Here is a 20,383-nt window from a genome sequence, read left to right on the forward strand (position 1 = left end):
TCGGAACACACCCTCACTTCCAGGTTCTGGTCCCTGTGGCGAGTATCCTCTTTTCCCAACCTTGTTCACCTGACCTCTGCTGTTCGTTTCTGAGGTCCACCCATAGCATCGCCAACGCTAAGGAATTTCCTCCGAATGGCTTATGTGATGGATCTTAGGCTCTCTTTTGGTCACCTCCATACTTTATAGAAACCATGGTTACATCCTTTATAACACCATAGTGTGATAGGATTTGCATGTCTGTTTCTGAGTTCCCTGAGGACTGAGGTCACACACTGGGTCGCCTAACATAGCCAACCCCTAACAGATAGGACCATTTTAACTAACTTCTCTAGATCTTATCACACTTTATATTGAATCTGTTACCATCATCTCACATCCCATAACTAATATAACTTTTTGCTATGACATCTTGAAATGATTTTATAATTTTGCCCGTCAAATTATTTAGCTACCAATAACTAGTTTAATTCTGAAAGAAATCTGAATTCTATGCAATCATTAATCAGACTCACGATTCTCACAAAAAGTAGGAAACCTGACCTAGAAATGATTTTTAAATATAATGAAATACTAAATTAATAATGATATTTTGCAACTAGCTAATGAAATACTTATATTTTATATTTCATCTTTTTTTCTTTATCATGTTGTGCTTTTTTTTTTTTTTTTTTTTTTTTTTTTTTTTTTTTTTCTTTTTTTTTGAACCAATGAGGCTTTAGGGTTCTCAGCTATTTTCATACTCCTGAAAAGCTTAGGGGCTAAGAGGACCCTTCTTATGGTACATAATCGATATCATTCTTCTGCTGATACACATGGTGTTAAGTAAATGACATGTTTTGGTGGACTAGTAAATGACTATGTGTTTCCAGAGCAGCTGGGCTTGCCCTCTGGTGAATCTAATACACTTGCATGTCTCCCTGACTAGACTGTGGGAGCCATGAGGACCAGAACCATGCCTTCCTAGTCACCTGTGTCCTCATACTATCTGACACATATCAGGTGCTTGACATGAGTTATAGTTAAATTGGTTAATTTAGTTAACACCAGGTAAAACAACTGTACCAGGAAAGGAATAACATCAAGTGGGGTTCTTGTTTTGTTTTGAGGTTTTTTTGGTGTGTTTTTTTGCTTATACTGTACATGAGATTAAAAAAAAAATCATAGGACAATATTTCCAAAGCAATCTATACTCCAATTATATAGTAACATTTCCTAAGACCTTACCATGTTTTTATCACAGAATTCCATAAGCGATATATTATGAAACATTGCCACAATTCTGCTAATATTCTTTGAGCATACTAAGATATCATGAAAATGTAAAAAGAGAATTTTAAAAATCAAGCCCATAATGATACGCAAGTGATATTGATCTAATCAGTCGTGTTTGCTGTTAGAAAGAAGTCCACATGATTACAAAATATTTCACATATTATGTGAACATTTGATAGACTGCATCATTATCATTAAATACCATCTGTGTGGGCCACCCAGCCAGGTACTACACAGAAGGCTTTGGTTAAAGCAAGTACAATCCCTACCTACACTTTGGGAATCAAGTTCACTCAAGTAGTCTTCCTGATACTTTGTTTTCATTTTAAAGGATAATTTGAGAAGCTTGATCCTATTCAATTGACAAGTTCATAAATTACCCAAAGTAAAGGTCAATCTGGAAGAACATTGATTCAATCAAGCTTACATTTGTCATTTATTAATTTAAACTAGATCTGGTTATTTATATTTAGATTGATATTGATTTTTAGATAGTCTTTACATATGATGACTCAAGACTCTGTCATGAATCTCAATTTTATTTCTGAATTTACCAGTTGATTTTCAACTTTGTTTATGGCATCTTTTTCTCCAAATAATTTTATATAGTCAGTTTTTAGTCTTTTGATTAACGTTTATGTCTTGGTGTAATGATGTGTTTTCTTTTAGCTCTTTCTATGGTTTAATCTTTTGCATTTAAATCTTTAGTTCATCTGGAATTTATTTTTGGATATTTTTGAAATGTTTTGCCAGTTATTATCATACCACTTTTTTTGAGGTATTCAAACTTTCTCTACAAGTTCTAAATAATAAATTTTGCATTTCCAAATTTCTACATATGCATGGATGTATTTCTTGACTCTTGTGTCATTAATCTATCCATCCCTTCTTTCTCAGTATTGTATGTTTAAATTATGTTGGCTTTATTTTCAGTTTCTGGTATGACCAATTATTATTGTTGTTGTGAATGGGGTATTTCCTTTTTCAGTTTAATTTTCTATCTTGTTGTTATGTCTATGGAAAAATAATTGCATTCTGTGAGTTTTGACCAGATGTGTCTTTCCAATCCTTTTAGTTCTATTAGCTCTTTAATTTTATTATCTTTGGTTATCTAGAGAGACAATTTCATTATCTATAAATAATAACTTTGTCTCTCCCTCCTATTAATACCATATCTCTTCTCTTTCTTGTCTGTTGCACTGGTTAGAGCTCTCTGACCAATGTTTAACAATAGTAGATAGAATGGAAACTTTGTCTTCTTTGAGAGGAACAAAAATCTAAGAACATTCTTATAGCTCAGAATTGTGCACTAAAGGTAATTAGTAAATGGCCATTTGCTGTTCTATAACTGTTGTGAAAAATAAGTCAATAATTACGCTCTCATCTGAGCAGGCAACTGTATCAGGCATTTTATAGATTTAATTTATAACCCTTAATGATATCCTGCAGGTGGGCCTATTATATCCATTTTTCAGACAAGGGAAGTTTTCATATAATGAATAACTTACCCAAGGTTACTGAGCTCATAAGCGGTGAATCCAAAAAGAGAACCTAGAGCTTTCTGATTCTAAACTCTTCCTATATCTAATATTATTTGCATTCGATAAATGCCATAATGACTTAATTATGACATATGTAAATGTATATCTCTGATTCAGCAAGTAGGCATTGGTTAAAGCAGTGGTCGGCAAAATGCGGCTCATGAGTTTTTAGCACAGGCCAGCTTAGGAGTACCCTAATTAAGTTAATAACAATGTACCTACCTATATAGTTTAAGTTTAAAAAATTTGGCTCTCAAAAGAAATTTCAATCATTGTACTGTTGATATTTGGCTCTGTTGACTAATGAGTTTGCCAACCAATGGGTTAAAGTATAAGTAAAACATTTTAAGGAAGGTTTTAACTTGTGAGGATTATATATTGACTTAGCATAAGATAAATTATAATCATCACTTCTTAATTTTAAAACCATTAATCAAACGTTAAGTTCCCCAATGTCAATATCTTCATAATTATTTACCTCACTGTACCATATAATCATATATTGATTGAACTGTGACTTAGCATTTAGTAAGTGCATAACTTCTCCCCCAACTAGATTGTCTATACGTCAGAACTCTGTTGGTGACAGGTGATAGAAACCCAACTCAGTTTAGCTTTAATGAAAAAGGTCTTGTGTGCTTACTAGAGGCCCAGTGCACAAAATTTCATGCATGGGGCGGGGGTGGGGGGGGGGGATCCCCTCAGCCAGGCCTGCACCCTCTTGCAGTCTAGAACCTCTCGCTCCTTACTGCCTGCCTGCAGCTGAGGTGGTGGAGAGGCTCCCGCTGCCGCTGCGCTAGCCAGACATGAGCATCTGCCCCCTGGTGGTCAGTGCATGTCATAGCAACCAATCATTTGGTTGGTTGCTTTGTACAATATTAGGGTTTTATTTTATATGATGTGACCAGAGCAGTCCAGAAGTAGGGCTGGCCTCAGGCATGATGAAATTTTCCTTTTCTGAGTTTCTTCCATGTGTTGACTTGAGGGAAGAAAACAATTATCTTTCTCCCTCCTATACTATATTTTGAAAATCCAAAACTTTCTTGATTTAGGTATTATGTCTACTTCTTGGACCAATCACTGTGGCTGAGGGGACAGGGTCCTCTGATTGGCCAGGCCTCAGTCACATGGCCACTCCTATGAGAGTATGGGAAGGATATGGTGACTAGCGGCACCACCAGGATCTACTGCAATGAATAGTGAGAGAAAGATTTCCTCGAAGAAAGAGGGGCTGTGATTATCAGAAGATCAAAGAAGAACTATTAGTTCAAAATATCAGGCATCTTTCACAAATTGTACGCTCTTCTAAGTCAACAAAGTTTCTTCCCCTACTTGTTTCCATCATAGCAACTAGCAAAGTGTCCATGTAGATAGAAGACATTCAAACAATGCATAATAACTACAGACAAACAATATATACATACATACAAATAAATAAATAGATTCAGCTAGGAACTTCCATTGAAATGACTGAATTAGCATACATGGATTATATTTTCCTCCTGAAGTAAATAAATGTGTGATATACACATCAAAACGGGCCCCTTTCCTGTGCCACCTGCTGGGTTCTCTGAGACAGTCCCGTGTCCAGTCCGGGAGGTACACGTGGATGGAACCCCTGTGGAGGGAAGGGGAGGGCAGCAGGATTGGGTCCAGAGAGAAATTCGTGTGGGAGGCAGCAGGCCTGAATGGCAGCCTCCGCTGACCCTCCAGGGGGCTCTGGAGCTCACGTGGCCTCTCAGACTTGCCACATCGGCTGCAGCATCCGAGCCTTTTCATTCCTTCCTTCCTCCGTCATTTGGTGTGACCACCTGGGGAGGGTGGAGGCTGAGGGTGAGCACGTGGGCTTTCTGCAGCTGCGGCGTCTCCGGGGCTGACAGCTGGAGCCTTCCTCTGACAGCTCCCCTGCAGCTGGGCGGCCAGTCTTTCCTGAAAGCAGGTGTGAGGAGGAAGCCTGCATCGCCACATTCTCTAGGGAAGCTGAAGTTGGCAGGCAAGGAGGGGGCAGGGGGGAGGCAACAAACAGCAACCCCCATAGTTTTTGCAATGCTTTGCTATAGGTCAGCTATATCTTGTACTGGAAAGGTGTTTCACCTCATCCTCATGTTACTCTTTCCTGGGAGAGGAGTGGATTTGCACAGAGTGAAGCTGATGTGGATTCTCCATTCCGTTCTTACTTAACCGCTCTCCCCCTGTGTCCTCGTTTCTAAAGTGAGGGTGATAATGACTCAAATGGGATATAAAAGGCATAAAACACTGTCTGCCACCTAGGCGTGAGCTCAATAGATGGTTGTCATTCACGACCATTACCAACGCGGGGTTTTTTCTTTTAAAACCTGGTCTTTCGTGTTTATAGACAGCTGATGTTTTAAGGAGGAATGAAATGCCTTGGACTTCTAGCGTGAAGATGGCATCACTTTAGAGCAGGCTGTTAAGTTCTTAGATGTCTTAAACGGCCAGAACAGCCTGCCCCGACCACCCTCTACACACCCACACACACTTCCATCTTGGTCCCCGTCCCAGGACCCTGACCATCTTTCATTCATTCACATAACAAAGATGACGTAGGTGCCTGCCCATATCCTCAGGGCGTGGTTTTGCCCTCTGACTGCTCTGTCGTGTTCTGGAAGAGCCTCAGACTCAGTTTTACCCTTTGATTTTGTGCATAATCATGAGTCAGACACTCTGATGACGTAAACTGTCACAAAGACCTCCCCTGCCCTCCGGGACTGCAAGCTTCTCTGCCTCTCCGGGAGCCCAGCCCCCCACACTGGCACCATGCACACTCCCGGTTTTGTTTTACATAAAAAGTTTTACTAGTAATAGTTCCAAATACACATACTCAACAATGAAGCATATACTCAAGGGAGCAAAAAAAATCAAAATCAGAAACAAAATTATGACACAAATGACCACCTGGAGAATCCCAGTCAATCTTTAATCAAGTACTGACAAATCCCCAGTTTAAAAAAATCTGCAGTTCAAAGGGCAAAGGGAACAGATAAAAAAGAGGAAACTTTATATCCACCCCTCCCCCACAGGTTTGCCAAACCTGTTGCATTGTGACTAACCTGTTCAGCATGAGCGGTTTAAAGGCAGGTCTCTTTATACAGAGGGACTGCTGGCATTCTTAACGCGTGAGCAATGATGGCCAAAAAGCCTATTCTTCTGTATCCCAAACATAGTCTGAGAAAGCATACGCTGATTATAGCAACTGACCAATCAATCTAGACACATTCAGTTTTAAAAATTTTTTAATTATACATACATGAAGGGTAATACTCAGAGTTTTACCTTTTGCTTTTGTGGGTGGGAAAAGATGCACACACACACACACACACACACACACACACTCACACACACTAGAGGCCCGGTGCTTGAAATTCTGCATGGGAAGGGTCCCTAGGCCTGTTATGAGGGTGAGCACGTGGGCTTTCTGCGGCTGCGGCGTCCCCACGGCTGACAGCTGGAGGTCTTCCTCTGACAGCTCCCCTGCAGCTGGGCGGCCAGTCTTTCCTGGAAAGGAAAGCAGGTGTGAGGAGGAAGACCAGGGCCTTCCTTCATCCTGCCCCACCCTCTGGTGGTCAGCACACATAGTGAGTGATTGAACTCCTGGTCTCCGGGTCAAACTCCTGAGGGAACACTTTGCATATAATTAAACTCAATTTGCATATTAGCCTTTTATATATACATAGATAGATAGATAGATAGATATAGACATATAGATAGATAGATAGATATCTATATCTATATCTATCTATATCTATCTATCTATCTATTATATATTTCTATCTATCTCTCTATATATATATTGCATAGAGGAAGGGAGAGGGAGAAATGGAAACATCCTATATAATAAAAGGCTAATATGCAAATTGACCAAACTAGGGAGTGGGCCTAAGCCATCAGTCGGACATCTTCCGAGGGCTCCTGGACTTCAAAAAGGTTCAGGCAGGGCTGAGGAGATCCTCTCCCCGCCCCATCCTGAGTGCATGGATTTCGTGCACCAGGCCTCTAGTCAATGATAAGAATCATTGGTCAGCTGCCTCCCACACACCCCATAACCCCGGGCATGTGCCCTGACCGTGACCTCCCGGCTCATGGGTCTGTGCTTAAATACCGAGCCATGCCGGCCGGATCATATCTTTGGAACTTTTCTTTCAGTACCTGAATACGTAGGAGGTCTATTTTATTTTTTTAAGCTCATATAGAAATGGAGGAGATGTAATTTTGAAGCTAACTTTAACTGAGGATCCCAACGGATTAATTAGTATAGAAACTGGCTGTTGACAGATAAACTCAACTAGAGCAATTAGGGTCTCCGCCGTTAACATGATTGTCCTTGTAAGAGCTTCTCAGCTGTAACTTGCATATTCAAGAACACGAGTTCAAGGCTAATTAGCAACATTTTCCCTCCACTTAGTTTTCGCTAATTTTAGAAGGCCTGGCTCCAGCTAACAACTTTATCTGTTCCAACAAACAAACCTGTTCTGAGAGCTGTATTGTGCCAAGTTCTGTAGGCATTCTTGTACCTGGCACCTGGCCTCCTATCTGTGAGCAAGGTGGGCATGGGGCTGGGAGTGGTGGTGGAGGAGGTGGTGGTGAAAAGAGTGCTAATATAAATATTTAAAAATGTAAACAATACTATTGTGAAGCAGAATAGGAAAAGGGCTATAGAACTTCAGAGAAAGCGGCTGGCTCTGTTTGGGGTGGGGCAGGAAAAGTTTAATGGAAAAGGATAAGGTGAAAGAAACCTACCAACTGGGATTCTAGTCCGTATTCCTGCAACAAAGAGGGTGGAAATACCCTGTGGTTCATGGGTGTAATACAATATTTAGCAAGTAAGTAATAATACAAGAATAAATGCTGGTTTCCTGTACTCACAACTATAAGCCTACTTTGGCCCACCCCTGAAGAAAGGTGCAAGACATGACTGACATGTAATACCCACACCCTGGGGAGCCTTGACCATCGCTGTGAAGGGCCTTCTGCATGGAGGCCATCAGGAGGCCAGGCCCATGTGACTGACATCTGGCATTGAGGCACACAAGGGTTTGGGCAAGGGGACTTCCTGTAGGGCCAGGGGACACTGACAGGAGAGTCCCGTGGCACTGAGGAAGCAAACTTTAAGGGGCCTGAGTGCAGGCTGATCTGTTTCGGCAGTGGTCGGCAAACTGCGGCTCGAGAGTCACATGTGGCTCTTTGGCCCCTTGAGTGAAGCTCTTCCACAAAATAATTCCAAGGCCTGGGTGAGTCTCTTTTGAAGAAGTGGCATTAGAAGGAGTTTAAGTTTAAAAAATCTGGCTCTCCAGCCAAAGCCGGTTTGGCTCAGTGGAAGAGCGTCGGCCTGGGGACTGAAGGATACTGGGTTCGATTCCGGTCAAGGGCATGTACATTGGTTGCGGGCACATCCCCAGTGGGGGGTGTGCAGGAGGCAGCTGGTCAATGTTTCTCTCTCATTGACGTTACTAACTCTCTATCCCTCTCAATTCCTCTCTGTGTAAAATCAATAAAATATATTTTAAAATAAATAAATAAAAATAAAAATAAAAAATTTGGCTCTCCAAAGAAATTTCAATCATTGTACTGTTGATATTTGGCTCTGTGGACTAATGAGTTTGCCGACCACTGTGTTAAGGAAAGAGTGGAGCAGGAAAGAGAGGGGACAAAGAGTGAGGGAAACCAGCAGGGGGGATGGAGGAAGCCAGGATTTTGTTTCAGAGATGTGAATTCGAGCTGTGAATGACTATCCAGGTGGACATATCCCTCGGGAAGTTGAAAACATGCCCAGGGGAGAGTAGAACTATGGATATAGATGTGGAAGGATTGAAGATAGAGCCCTAAGGGTCCAGCAGACTCTTGAGAGGAACAGAAGTCTCTCCTCTTTTGATACATTCTTCCTCAAAAATCTCTCCCATTCTTGGTGGAACGTTTTTTGTTTTTTGTTTTTTTACTTTGGAAGTGGGAGGAGATGACGCAGCAAGTTAAGAGGTCAATGAAGGACTCTTCAGAGAAGTAGCATTCCCGGGTTGTATAGTATGATGGAAGTGGAAGGAAAAGAGAGGTTTATAAGGTGGGGATGTGTGAGTTAACCTCAAACTCTTGCAGAGAGGTTGGATTGCTTGAACCCTAAGCAAAGACTCTCCCCACTGTTCCATTGTGTCTGGTTAAGACTATTAACATAGCACTATCCCAGGATACTTGAACTGCTTATTGTTCTTCACCGTTAGGGAGGGGTAAGTTGATATTGTTGATTATTTTATTCCCAGCATTTACCACTAATAAATGAGTGAATGAATGAATGAATAAACATGTGAATGAAAATATCAGTTGTGATGCAAAGAGTAGCTTAAGTATGGAGGTGGGTGTAGAAGCCAATTCCAAGGCCCACAGTAGATGAATGGTGACAGAGAGAGTCAGGGAGATATAGTGAAATAGTTTTTCCTTTGTAAGAGACAACAACAAAAAACACCCAAACATGTAAATTCTTGAAACTGTTGGCTTTAATTGTAGCAATAAAATTTCTAAAAAGAATGAACAGCCCTTGTGTCAGGGAATGTATTATAGATAGGAGAAAGTCTTGCTAAGAATGACATTTCTGCCCGAGCCAATTTGGCTCAATGGACAGAGCATCAGCCTGTGGACTGAAGGGTCTGGGGTTTGATTCTGGTAACGGGCATATGCCAGTACATTGGTTGTAGACTCATTCCTCAGCTATGAGCAGGAGGTAACTAATTGATCTATCTCTCTCTCTCTCTCTCTCTCTCTCTCTCTCTCTCTCTCTCTCTCCCTGTCTCTTCCCCTCATTTTTACTCTAAAAATCAATGGAACATATCCTCTAGTGAGGAGTAACAAAAACACACACAACACAACGTCACAAATGGAGATCTCTTTCTCTCAAACCAATACATTTTTTTAACGGCATTTCTGTTCATTCTGAGACCGTCTGTTGACCTAGTGGGGATGCAGAGAGATGTAGGTGCCATAGAAAGCTCTGACAGCCGAAACCAGTTTGGCTCAGTGGATAGAGCGTCCGTCTGTGGATTGAAAGGTCCCAGGTTCGATTCTGTCCAGGGCATGGACCTTGGTTGCGGGCACATCCCCTGGGGGGGGGGGGGGTGCAGGAGGCAGCTGGTCGATGTTTCTCTCTTATCGATGTTTCTAACTCTCTATCTCTCTCTGTATAAAATCAAAAAATATATTTAAAAAAGAAAGAAGAAAGCTCTGGCAGATATTCCCGAGAGCTAGATTACAACAGCGATAGGCCCGTCCGCTCTGGTCCAAGGGCTTGCACACACACCAGAGCCAGTAGAACGCCTGGAGAAGGGGGGACAGCAATCTTCAGGCAGCCAGGTGAGACTAATCTGGAAGAGCTTTCGGAAGGAGATAAATTTAAGCTGTTTTGAAAGGGGACTATTCTAGTCAATTGGCAAAGAGACTTAAAGCGCAGGATTAGGCGTTTTAATTTGATTACTGGAGGTAATGTGGAGCCCCCTCCGTGTTCTGGGAAGGCTGGGTGTCAGTGTGGTTTGGAAGATGGCTCCTTTCGGAGGTCTGTAACTCCGGCTGCCTGTCAGCATTGCCAGGAGGGCTCTGGCCCCCTGGGCCCGGGCTGCAGCCAGAGCAATGACGTCTCAGGCCAGGACCCAGCCTTTGGTGGCTTTCTGTGTTTGTTTCTTAAAGTTCTCTGGCGGAGCCCGAAGCGAGAAGCACTGTTCTCAGTACAGGGAGAACTGCAAACAAGCAGGAGAGAGACGTGAATTAGGGAGGTTAGGAAGGAGGCTGGAGAGCGGAGTCTGACCTGGCCGTCTGAGCAGAGATTAAAGGGCTGGAGCTAAATAAAGTACCCTGCAGAGGCGCTGCTTGGACTTTGTGATGCATGTCAGCTGCAATTTCTCATAAAGCTATATTCCAGGACCATCACGGCTCTGGTGATGATGGATTAGCTGGAAGACGAGCAGGTAGGACTCGGCTTTGCTAAAAAATTTGCAGCTGGATTAGCAAGATGTTCCCATTTCTGAAGCAGCAAGGCAGGTCAGAGGAGACTACACAAGCTTATGAAAAGCATGTAAGCTTTTTCTGTCCATGTTTGAAGGAGGGGATGAAACCAGTGACGGACACTTCAGAATTAAGACTCTAAATGTAGACGCTAAATTGAGTTAGGATGGGAGATACTGGGCTGTGGTAAAAGGATGATCCCGTTAGAGTAACCTTGAGGGAAATGAAAAGCCAGAACATTAAGGATACTGAAGAGAAGGAAAGGTTCCCCATCATTTTCAATCATCACAATCCCCTCTGCCGGAGTGAAAAATGGGTAATGGGCACGGGGAATGGATGGGCGGCATCTCAGAAATGACGGCTTCTCAGAAAGGCAGGCTGAAGAGCCACACGGAGAGTTGAATCATTTCAGGTTTATCTTGGCACGTCCCATCTTTAAAAGCGAGAGGAAGGGCGGAAAGTTACCCAGTGTCACCATTATTCACAAGAAGAAGTGGTGTTTCATAACGGAAGCTGTGTATGAGTATTTGATAAAACATAGGCACTGGAAGAGAAACTTCCCTGAAGAGGAGCCGTGGAAGATGGGTGTGGAGCAAGATCTTTTTCTATTTTTTCTGGCTCTGAGGAGGAGGCTGAGCCGTACAGCCATGATAAGCCCACATCTAAAAACTGCTGTCATCTTTTTTAGAGAACAGACTTGGAACTGTACGTGAAAGAGAATCGTGCCTGTATCCCCGCTCCCAAGTGCTGCGTCCCTGGCACAGGCAGGGATAAGGGAGTGGGCAGGCTGGTCCCAGCTGTAAGTCTAGGTGCACGCGTTGTGTCTGGAGGGGCAGCGATGCGCTGCCTCGCCCTCCTGCAAACTTCTTTATCCTGTTTGCAGGAGATGGGGATGGAGAAGGGGGTTGGAACATGGTTTCCAGAAGGCCCTTGAGAAAATTAAAGGATTGTATCCAACAGTGACATTCACTTCCTCCTTCCACCCCCAGGTGCTCTGCCCAGGACCTGGGTAGGAGGCGGTTGATGAGGTTGAGAGTGGAGGGAGAGGGAAATGAGTTCGCAGGCCTGGCGGGCTGAATGAGGCTCTGCAGAGCCCGTGGCCAGCAACTGGGCCTGGAGAGCAAGGAGGTGGGGAAGGGTGTGCTGGAAGGTTTGCTGGCTCCCTGAGCAGAGAAACCTCCCTCTCTGCCTCTGCCTCTGCCTCTGCCTCTCTCTTGGGCCCACAACCCACTCTGCCCCATTTCGCCCAGCTGGGCTGACTACCTGTGAGGACATCCCGGGCCCCTCAGATGCTTCCAATTTCCCTTCCTCAGGTTTGCTGTTCCAGGACAGGAGGTTCTAAATTAATACTCGACAAACTCCCTCTGAATGTTGGTTTGCAAAATTAATGATCCCAAGGAAAAGTAAATTAATCTTTGCTGCTTCGTGGAGGCTGCAGAGAAAAATAACTTTTGGGGGCCTGGGCCTTCTGAATGCACCCGGTCCGCCCCCTGGCTCCCATGCCAGCCACACTCACCGAGCGGGGGGAGGGGAGGGGGGAGGGGAGGGGGTGTGGACCATACAGCTTGAAACTCCTCACTGAGCCCACCAGGCCGCAGGCACTCCCTGGCTCTGCAGACCTTTACCAAACGCCTGCTCTGTGCAGGAGGTGCAGCGTGCCCCAGAGAAGCCCGGAGAGGCGGCCTGCTGGAGGTCACCTGACGGGGCATTCCTCTCCTGTCCAGTTTTACTCGCTCTTTCTGCATTCACGGTTTGAAAAGAATGCAGGAAACACATTTCCTAAAATGTAAATAACATCCTCCTCCTCCAAAGCCCGCCCCCCCCCCCCCCCCCCAGGTCTGAGTGAGGTTCCCAGGGAGACCTCTGGGGGCTGAGGCAGATGTGAAGGGAAATCCCAGTCCTGTGCTTGCCTCGCTGCAGCCTGCATGGCTCCGTCCCTTCCAAAGGGACAAATTAAACCTGCCACCAGCACCCCGGACCCTCACCCCGTCACCCCTCCGGGCGGAGGCGAGGCGGAGGGTGCAGGGCCCCCGCGGAGGTCTGGGGAGCAGATGCTTGGCAGGAGCTGAGCCAGGGGTGTGTGTCGGGGGGGGGGGGGGGGGCTCCCCGGGCCCCGGGGCTGTGAAAGGAGCCCGTGTCTGTCCATTTGCTGGTGTGAACACCCCCGGCGGGGCCTTTGGGAGAACATCCGCGGACACCGTGGGCTGCACGGAGGTGCACACTCACACACACACACACACACACACTCACACACACACACTCACACACTCACACTCAGACACACACTCAGACACACACTCACACACACACTCAGACACACACTCACACACAGACACACACACACACACACACTCACACACACAGACACACACACACTCACACACTCACACACACAGAGACACACAGACACACACACACACCCGGGTCTCTGGGTGCAGACTCCGGGGAAGGGCGGGGAGCAGCCTCCCGGGCCCGTGGGGTCCCCCTGCCCATCAGGAGCGGCCGAGGGGCGGCGCGATCCGGCCGGAGCCCCGGGGCGGGAGGTGGGCCCGGGCCCCGGGGAGGCGGGAGAGGCCGGGCGCCGCCGGGGGCGCTCGGAGCCTCCACCTGGGCCCGCGGCGGGGGCGGGGCCGGCGGCCCGGAGGCGGCGGCGCCCCCTCGCGGCCGAGCGCGCTCCCGGCGCCCGGCGCGCTCCCGACGTCCGCGCACGCGCGGGGCGGGCGGGGAGGAGGGAGCGCGCCCGGCGGCGGCGGGAGGAGCGGGAGGAGGCGGCGGCCGCGCGCGTGGCGGCCGAGCCGAGGCGGCGCGGGGCGAGCGGGGAGCGGAGCCGCATTCCCGTCCCCAACTCCGCGCCGGAGTTCGCGGATGGGGCTGCGCGGCGGCCGCGGCTGAGGAGAGCGGCGGCGGCGGCGGCGGCGGGAGAGGAGCGGCCCGGAGGCGGCGGCTGAGGAGCGGCGGCGGCGGCGGCGGCGGGAGAGGAGCGGCCCGGAGGCGGCGGCTGAGGAGCGGCGGCGGCGGGAGAGGAGCTGCCGGAGGGAGAGGAGCGGCCGTCCCAGCCGGTGAGTGGCCGGGGTCCCGGGTCCGCGGGTAACGGTCTGGCCGCGCCGGGGCCGGGCGGGGGCGCCCTGTTGCTGGTCGCCGCGCGCCACGCGGACCGGGGCCGCCCCGCCCCCCGCACCTGGGCTCGGCCGCCGGGGGCCGGGGCCGGGGTTCGGGGAGCCGGGGGCCGGGGCCGGGGCCGACGGGGCGGGGAGGGCTGCCCGGATCCCGGCCCCAGCCCCAGCCCCAGCCCCCGGCTCCCCGATCCCCGGCCCCGGCCCCCGGCGGCCGGAGCGCGACAACGTGCCTGGCGCGTGCCGCCGCCGCCGCCGCTCCCCCTCCGCTCCCGGGCCGGGGCCGGGGCCCGGGCCGGGACCGGGCTGAACGGGAGCCGCGGCGGGGGCGGCCGTGGCCGTCACCTTCGGGTCCGCCCGGAGCGGGCCGGCTCCTGGCCGCGTCTGGCCCGTCCCCGGGAGGAGAGGGGAGAGGGCTCCCTGCTGCTCCCGCCGCCGCTTCCCGGGCGCCAGAGCTCCCCGGGGTGCGGGCCGGAGGGTGCCGAGCCGGAGGGGTGCGGGCCGGAGGGTACGGGCCGGAGGGGTGCGGGCCGGAGGGTACGGGCCGGAGGGGTGCCGAGCCGGAGGGGTGCGGGCCGGAGGGTGCGGGCCGGAGGGGTGCCGAGCCGGAGGGGTGCGGGCCGGAGGGTGCGGGCCGGAGGGGAGCCGCCGGAGGGTGCCGAGCCGGAGGGGTGCGGGCCGGAGGGTGCCGGGCCGGAGGGTGCGGGCCGGAGGGTGCGGGGCCGGAGGGTGCGGGCCGGAGGGGTGCGGGCCGGAGGGTGCCGGGCCGGAGGGTGCGGGCCGGAGGGGTGCCGGGCCGGAGGGGAGCCGCTGGAGGGTGCCGAGCCGGAGGGTGCCGGGCCCGCACGCCGCTCCGGGGCGGCCGCTGCCCACGCGGCGCTTCCCCGTCCCGGGCACATGGACCTGGAAGGAACCGGGGAGGCGCCCGCGCTCGCCGCGGTTTGGGGTGCCTCTGGCCGGGCCGGGGGGCCGGGGTGGGGGAGCCGCTGGAGGGATCGGTGGGGGAGGAGGGCTGTGGATCGGCGGGATGACGGAGAGGATGGATCTGCAGGACTTTGTTAACACTTGGGTGGGAGTTGCGTCTCCATCGCACCGGCTCCCGGGACGTCAGCCCTGAAACTGGCAGCAGCTGGGGCGCCGCGGCGGCGGGCGGGCGGCGGGGCTGCAGGTGGGGAGGCCCGGAGCCCCCGCGCTCACTCCCCGCAGCCCGGAGAGGTCAGGCTGGCCGCGCTCTCCTCCTTCCTGCGGCTCTGGGGCTGGCTGGGCTGCACTTTCGGGCTCCTGAGGCTCGGAGCACCGGGGACCCTTAACCTGCTCCTCGGCTGGAACATGACTTAGCAGCCATTGCTCCCCCCGAAGTCTGTGACATGGGCGTGTAGAGCCTCGTGTGTCGCGGGGATGTCAGGCGAGGTATCAGGCTTGTGACCAACGCGGAGGTCCTTGCAGGGAACGGGTCTGAGGGCACCAGACCTCACGGAGGCATCTCCTGGGCAGTGTCAGGGCATCAGGCCTGGTTCTAGTCTTGCCTTCTGAGGCCCTAATGCAGTCAACAGGGAACTTTTATGGGTGGTGTCATTTTGAGGTCATTTGTACCTGAAATGTGTCATATATTTAAATCCGTGGGTAAATACGTGTTTGCAGAATGTGTGACTGTAAAGTCCTTGTCTATGGAAGGCTAGGGTTACATAATGCACAAGTGGTAATACTTTTAGTTGCTCTGTTTCGTCCTGTAGATACTGAAGCGATGGGGGGGTGGGGGGGAAAGTCCCCTTCTGATTGGTGCCACCTTAATTCTTTTCCCTCTTAGACTTTCAAAATGATTTTTTTTTTTTTTACGTTCTAGATTAAACACTGGAAAAATTAAGGTGCGTAAGCAAGTCTGATAGCTCCATGCAAGACAGAATCTTTTTTTCCCCCCCTCTTTTCTAGGCCAACTGTTGGATTTTTAAAAATGAATCATATTGCTTTTTTTTTTTTTTTTTTTTTTTGCTTTTTTTCCGGAGTCTCATTTCAGGCTAAAATTATTCCAGAAGACTACACAGCAGGCTGCTGTCCCTTCCTTTCTTCCCTCTTCTTAGCTGGGGATAACCAAGAAAATGATAGTTGTGAGACCCTGTCTGTTTATGTTACCTTATTTAAAAGCCTTTTTAAAAATTGGAGTTGTTTATTTGTTGAAGGTTATTTATATACTTCGCCATTTAATAATGGATGGTTAACAGAAGACAACCCACATTTTAATTAAAGGCCCTTTCACGTTTTTTACACCCAAGCCTTGTTAAAAGTAATAGCAGATTATTGCTGGAAGTTGCAAATAAACCAGGGATAGTGCTATTCAAAGGCTATCTAATTACAAAAACACCAAGAAAATAAATATTAAAAGAGGACCCATTTGTATTTTTGACATCACTTACTTTATTATAAATTACCTACTTGTAGGTGGTTTTTGAAAAGCATTGTTTTGCAAATGAGACATTAGGTATATACTACCGATGATAATTTCCTTTTCCAAGGTGATTTATTTGGTAAGTGCCTACACTTGTATCAGAACTCGGCTTCAGGTGGGTGCGGTTAACTTGCAGGAGACGTGCTGGTATCTCTCAGGAAGGACGAACACTGCCCATTAGGGTGAAACAAACATTGCGCTGTTGGAGAATACTCTTAAGCTATTCCTTTAAAAAATCACACCGAGAAAAACTATGCTAGTTTTGTTTTACCTGTAGCTTCTTGTCGTCCAGAAATAGTCCTCACATTTATGGATGTCCTAAGAGCAGGTTAGTATAACAGACCTCCTCACTGATAGGTGCCAGCACAGAACTGAAGGCTTTATGTCTTTCTTGTGGGGACCAGGGTTTGCTCAGAGGTTTTTGGTCAGCGGCGCAGGAGCTGCAGCGATCTGCTCTGTCTGTTATCTGTGTGTGGCCACTGGGGGGAGACTTTACATACGATTCAGGTGGATGGAGCACATCCCTCCCTCACAAGCCCCAGCTGCTCAAAGGCTGGAGATGTGCTGAGGAGGCTGCACTCAGAATCGAGTCTAGCTCAAGGTGTGTAATGACTTTTATTTCATTAGCTCACATCTCTCACAGCACCTCCCTTTATAGATTGTGTTATTGATATCAGCCTACGTTTGGTCTGCCGTTAAGTGGGCTACCTAAGTATCTCACACAGTGAAAGAGGAGATTCATGAACACATCAGAGCTTTCAAAGATCTGACCTGACCGGCGTTTATCTTAGAAGCGGTGTAGGTGTAATTACTGGCTTAGTGTACACACTTGGTTCTCTGGAAAGGTCTGGAGAGAGCATCTGTCTTCTGTGGGGTGTCCTCTACCTACAGCTCTTTAAACCGATTGTCTCCGGTCTCAGAAGCTTTCCGAGGAGAGATTTTGAAGCATCTGGTGTATTTAATTTCACCACATAGAGGAAGTTCTTCCTTATCATAGTAATAGAGATAGGATTAAAACTTGAAACTTTGTTGACCAGTAATCAGTGGCTATTCTCGCAGTCAGAAGTCTAGCTTTCACTTTTTCTCAGCTGACGGTTTTTAACCATGGTAATATCCAGTTCAGTAATAGTGAATGCGGTTAGCAAAGGACGCTATGTTTCCTGGAGCCTGGAACTTAACTTTTAATGTTCTTCCTCTACCTTCGTACAGTCTTGTTCATAGTAGATTCACTCGTAACATAATAAACCAGATAGAATTTAAAGTAGTTTCTATCATCCTGTTATCCTAGATTCTTCTTGTTTCCTTTCAGGTGGCTTTGATTTTGTTCTAAGGTTAAAAAAAAAAAAATTCAAAGTGTATGAGAAGAGCGATTTTCTGCATTAGAAACACTTATTCCTGGCTAATGTCAGGATTGTGTCAAATACTTGGGGATGATAATTTCTAAAGACCCGGGTGTTAAAGTTATCACTGATGTGAGGCAAAATGAAAATTAAAGATAATATAGTGAGCTTTTCATAAAGCTCATGTTATTTTCAAGTCCTTTCCACTGCCTGCTCGTTTCTATACCCGATCAGATCCCTACTTACTTCCTCACCTTACACCTTTTCCTCTCAGGTCGGTTCCTCCTCTGCCAGTTCTTTCTCACTCCTGTGTTCACGGTGTTCCATCGACGCTGCCCTCTGGGATGTCCCTCAGCAATGTCCTGGCGTGTTTCTGACTTTGAACTGTTTCTTCTGCCTGCAGTCCTCTTCCTAAAGCAGTACACGACTGGTTTCTTTCCATCATTTCCGGTTTCCACTCAAATATTACCTCTTCAGACAAGCAGTGTCATCTAACCACCCTTTCAAAATGACACTGTCCTCATCCCCCACCACCCCTTTATAAATGCTTTTCTGCAGCACAACTGGAATTTATTTTATTATTGTATGTTTTCTCTAGAATGTAAGCCCCATGAGAAAAGAGTGGTTTTATCCCTTCTGTTTAACGTCATAATAATTCAAGGACTTAGATCTGTTCCCAGTACACAGCAACCATTCAATAAACATTCCCTTTTAAACAACAGCAGCAAAAAAAGTGTGAGGTTCTACTCTTCCTGAGGTTTTGGTGTTAAATGTCCCTTTTTGGGATGAGTAGGTGGTGGTGGTGTTAAGTAGGCTAATTTTGGCTTTAAGTAATAGGAATCCACCTGAGTGGGATAAGCAGGAGGAGACATTTTTGGTAAAGATTCGGGGGTGTCTAATGGAATCCGGCGGTTGTGACCGGGGACTCCGGGGACAGCACCATACACTTGCTCTCTCTGTTCCTCACTGCTTTTCCTTCCTTCCTCCTCCTCTTAATGGAAAATAAGCCACCAGCAGCTACTGAGTTTTCTCTGTGCCCACCCAGACACCTGGAAACATTCCTCCACACCTCTCCCTGCCCTCTGCCTAAACTGTGCTTGTTATTAGAACTCGGTTGTACTTGCTATAACCATGTGAACTGGGATTGGAGAGGCAACCCAATCCCAGGGATAATTAACATTCACACTTTGACCACCCCCCAAAAAGCAAGTTTCCCTTCTCTTAAATCTTGCTGGTATATGAGGTTGGAAGATCTGAAAAGCATGCTCCTGGTGATACTAAAAAATGTTATTTCTTTTCGGAAGGAAAGTATAGTTTGGTTGAGGACAGTAAAACATAAAGGAAAGAAACAGTCAATGAAAATAGCATGGCAGTAATGCAAGAACTGAGAAAAATATTTGCAACTTGTAATTCAGACAAAAGGCTGAAAGTACCTATATACTGATTTAACCATAAAGTGGGAAAAGATCATGAGCAAATAATTCACAGAGAAGGAAATCCAGATGGTTCTTAAGCATATACAATATAAAGCTATTAAGCCTCACACAGATATATAAATACCATAAATTAAAACAGATACTGTTTCACCTATTAGATTGACAGATCAAAAAATTTGATAATGAAAAGAATTCTTTTGATAGTGCATTTGAAGAGAATATAGACTAACAGTTGCTTTCTCACATTACTGGAGGAAATATGCATCAGTAGAATCTGATGTGATCGGACTTTCTGAAGAGTGCCAAGGTAAATAGAAATACCGGGATTGTGCACAATTGATGTAGGTATTTGTGGGGGAGGAGAGAACTCAAGCACCACTTACGTTTTTGAACACTAACTTGTGTTCCTTTCATCTTGGCTTTAGCCTTAAGCCCAGGTGAGGGCGAAGGCAGCAAGTCATTGTGTCTGTGCATCATCATCTCCTCCTCCTGTTGGTATTTAGTTTCCCTTTTCAGATCACCTGTTTTCCGCCCTAGCACCGGTGGAATTTGTGTCTGTGTTCCTCCTGAGATTTCCATATACTTTGTATCTTTCAGCACCTCCACTCTGTTAGCTACTTCCGAGCCCTTAAGTAAAGATTGAAGTGAAGGCGCTGAGCTTATTAGCCCTTTATAGAGCCACTTCATAATTGTATGCTTTGGGAAATCGGTAAAAAATGATTCAGAATTTAACTTGTAAATGTACTTAGGATTTCATTACAATAAATGGTCAATAGAGCAGTTTTATAAGTTATTACATAGTATGTTAATGGAACTTCACTTTTATATGGTTCCTTTGCTTATAAAATATTGTTAGCTCTTAGTTGGGTTGGATAAAATGTTGTGAAAAGGTGGGGAGGACAGCTGAAGATGAATGGAACTTTTCTAGAAGAAAACTGTTGGCAAGTGTGAGGAAAAGGACCCTGCGCAGATCAACAGCCATAAGCTCAGGAAAGGAATCGGGAAGGGTTTAGTGTAAGGACAGCCTGTAGTGGGGCCCAGAGAGGAGTTTTAACCCAGGAACGTGCTAGCTGATTCATGTGAAGACATACTCTGAAGATGCAGCATATACTTTGTGATATTTTTGTTCTGTAGGTCATTTTTACCAGGAACTGACTCTGGTACGGGGATTCTCCACTTAAGGGGGCATCAAAATCTTTTAGAGCTGATGTTCTGATTTAGTAGGTCTGATATGTGG

General features: G+C 47.4%; 1 protein-coding gene across 2 annotated transcripts in view; it reads left to right on the forward strand.

The window, feature by feature from the left end:
• Positions 1-13,822: 13,822 nt before the first annotated feature.
• Positions 13,823-20,383, forward strand: part of PALS2 (protein associated with LIN7 2, MAGUK p55 family member) — a 47,845-nt gene continuing 41,284 nt past the window's right edge. Inside the window, exon 1 of one of the 2 annotated variants that reach the window (XM_045587197.1) lies at positions 13,823-13,873. The gene's annotated coding sequence lies outside the window, so the exon portion shown is untranslated. The remainder of the gene's footprint in view (positions 13,874-20,383) is intronic. The other variant, XM_045587198.1, reaches the window with a different exon arrangement.

This window comes from Pipistrellus kuhlii, unplaced genomic scaffold, assembly GCF_014108245.1.
Source record: "Pipistrellus kuhlii isolate mPipKuh1 unplaced genomic scaffold, mPipKuh1.p scaffold_m20_p_26, whole genome shotgun sequence".
NCBI classification, from domain to species: Eukaryota; Metazoa; Chordata; class Mammalia; order Chiroptera; family Vespertilionidae; genus Pipistrellus; species Pipistrellus kuhlii.